We start from the raw sequence: 3,395 nt of genomic DNA, 5'->3' as shown, positions 1-3,395 counted from the left end.
AAAAGCCTTTAGCAAGTGTCAAATAAAAGTCTTTAGCAAGTGGCAAATAAAATGCCTTTAGTGAGTGGCAAATAAAAGTCTTTAGCAAGTGTAGAGAATGGCAAAAAAAGGGCTTTAACGAGTGGCAAACAAAAGCCTTTAGCGATCGGCAAATAAAAGCCTTTAGTGAGTGGTAAATAAAAGCCTTTAGTGAGTGGGAAATAAAAGACTTTAACGAGTGGCAAACAAAAGGCCATAGTGAGTTACAAATAAAAGGCTGTAGAGAATGGTAAATAAAATGGCTTAATGAGTGGCCAATAAAAGCCTTTAGCAAGTGGCAAACAAAAGGCCATAGTGAGTTACAAATAAAAGGCTGTAGAGAATGGTAAATAAAATGGCTTAATGAGTGGCCAATAAAAGCCTTTAGCAAGTGGCAAATAAAAGGCCTTAGCGAGTGGCAAATAAAAGGCTGTACAGAATAGCAAATAAAAGGCCTTAACGAGTGGCAAATAAAAGCCTTTAGTGAGTGGCAAATAAAAGCCTTGAGCAAGTGGCAAATAAAAGGCCTTAGTGAGTGGCAAATAAAAGGCCTTGAGCAATCAGCAAATAAAAGCCTTTGGCGAGTGGCAAATAAAAGGCCTTAGCGAGTGGCAAATAAAAGTCTTTAGCGAGTGGCAAACAAAAGCCTTTAGCGAGTGGCAAATAAAAGCCTTTAGTGAGTGGCAAATAAAAGGCCTTAGCGAGTGGCAAATGAAAGGCCTTAGCGAGTGGCAAATAAAAGGCTGTAGAGAATGGCAAATAAAAGGGCTTAACAAGTGGCAAATAAAAGCCTTTAACGAGTGGCAAATAAAAGGCCTTAGCGAGTGGGAAATAAAAGGCTGTAGAGAATGGCAAATAAAAGGCCTTAGCGAGTGGCAAATAAAAGGCCTTAGCGATCGGCAAATAAAAGCCTTTAGCGAGTGGCAAATAAAAGGCTTTAGAGGATGGCAAATAAAAGTCCTTAGCGAGTGGGAAATAAAAGGCTTTAGAGAATGGAAAATAAAAGCCTTTAGCGAGTGTCAAATAAATGGTCTCAGCGAGTGGCAAATAAAAGCCTTTATAGAGTGGCAAATAAAAGGCTGAGTTTTGGGGAGAAAATCTAGAGTTGTGATTTTTCAGGGTTCTAAGAAAAGGCTGCCGCAAGCGATTCTGTCTTAGATAAGGGATGGATATAGAAAAAGTGTAATTTGCTTTTTCTCTCTTTTCTCTCTCTCTCTCTCTCTCTCTCTCTCTGAACCTCTCCATACTCCCTCTCTGTTGGAATAACAGCATTTCCTGTCTGTCTGTCACTATTTGTCTTCTTCTGAACTCATACTATCTCTCTCAGCTCTCTCTCTCTCTCTCCCTCTCTCTCTCTCTTTGTTGGAATAAGTCTCTCCACAGCTTCTCTCTCTCTCTCTCTGTTGTAAAACATCCTATAACCTCTCTCTCTCTCTCTCTTGTAAAACATCCTATAGCCTCTGTCTCTGTCTCTCTCTCCCCCAAAACCATCCTTCCACACCCTTAGCCCTTAGCCCTTCAGTCCTCCAAGCAAGGACCCCAATCTAGACCCAGCCCTGCTCACCTGTCAACCACCAACACAATATTTTGTTCCTTTTGTTATCTTATAATAAAGTGATTTGGGAATCCCTCCCTCCCTCCCGCTCCCCGCCCCGCCCCTTAGGCTAAGTGGTCGTGCCCTCGGGCTTATACAAGTCTCTGGCGTGTTGTCCCTCGGCACCAGGAGTTTCCGATATTTAGAGGGATTAATATCTATAGGGGTGTCTTCAAGGGCGTGGCGCTGGTAGGGATTGTAAGTATAGACGCCCTTGGGAGTAAGTAGGTCACTGATAAAGGTGTGATGTACACTATATTAATTAATGATTTAGATATTTAAAATATTTCAAATAATATGGAATTCTGATTGATTATGTAGATGAGTGTTTAGGTAAGCAAAAGTGTGTAGTATTTAGAAGTGAAAATATAAAACAGATAATTGAATCAGGAGAAAATATGGGAAGAAGAAATGAAGTAAAATAGAATAAACGAGGAAAAAGCAATATCATTAAGATGAAATAGAATATAGTAATGTTGGAAATATATGCATAAATATACATATATATATATACACAGTATACATATATATACATATATATATAATAAAGAATACACTCTCTAAATTAAAAAAAGAATATAAATCCTTCATAATTTCTCATCGCGGGGAAAAAGTAATTTCTTTAAATAAAAAAAACAAACAATTTATCTATAACTCTGTGATAAGCTAATCACAAAAGATCCTTATATTCATATATAAATTAAGGTCTTCCTGGGCCTCTGTAGGCTCATAGGGCAGGCGCTGATCTCCTGTTTTTTAGGCCCAGTTTCATATAAACTCATAACACAAACACACGCACAAACACACACGCGCGCGCGCGCGCAAAACAAACAAAAACAAACCTATAGCAGCAGGCGACACCCACGCCACCAGGACACCACAGTTTAAAAAGATTCGCTCTTTACAACGGCTCATCCTCCTCCTATCCCCCTTCCCCTCCACATCCTCCTCCTCCTCCTCCTCCCCCACCCGACGTAACCCACCCAGCTCAGTTAAGGCGAATGACCATTGATGAGTTGACGAGACTCCCTCTAATCATTTATACTCCCTCCTTTACTCCTTCCCCTCCCCCCTCCTCCCCTTCCTCATCCCTTCTCCCTTCCTCACCCCTCCCCAACCCACGTGCAGTAGTGAGTGGCTTGTTGCTTGACAAATGGTGGTAGGTGAGCTGATTGTTTTATGGGAATTCATCTTGATTGTTGATTTATTTACCAGTTGATTTATTTATTTTGTGCACGGGCTCATGATTATAAAAACGAGGAATTTTGGAAAATGTAAATTTAATTTTGTGAATAAAATGAACCAAGAAGAAATATATAAAAAAAAAACAGTTTTATAGATTGTAAAGGTCCTCATGAAAAATGGATAATTTTGGAAAATATCTGAAAAAAAATCTCAAAAATGTTATTACGCTTCATGATAAGACCTACTTAAAAAAGATTTTTGAGAAAGGTCGTGAATAAATGTGTTGAGAAATTATTAATTTTGATTATGTAAATAACCCGAAAAGAGAAAATTATTGCTGTCGAGCGGCTGACTACTATAGAATAAAAAAGTAAAGTTCATTCCAACTTGTAACATTTCGATTTTAAAAGATTTTTTTCCCCCTCTTTTCATAATCAACAAATTAAAAATCCATTTGTTTTCAGAATGACTTTTCATCAGTGTAAAAGCTTTGTAAATGTTTTATTATTGTTGTTCAGATAATTTATTATATATATATATATATATATATATTATATATATTTTTTTTTAAGGTCATATTACTGTTGTTCTTGTTACG

This window comes from Macrobrachium rosenbergii, chromosome 46 (assembly GCF_040412425.1).
Source record: "Macrobrachium rosenbergii isolate ZJJX-2024 chromosome 46, ASM4041242v1, whole genome shotgun sequence".
NCBI classification, from domain to species: Eukaryota; Metazoa; Arthropoda; class Malacostraca; order Decapoda; family Palaemonidae; genus Macrobrachium; species Macrobrachium rosenbergii.
Note: the sequence above shows the minus strand (reverse complement) of the source record.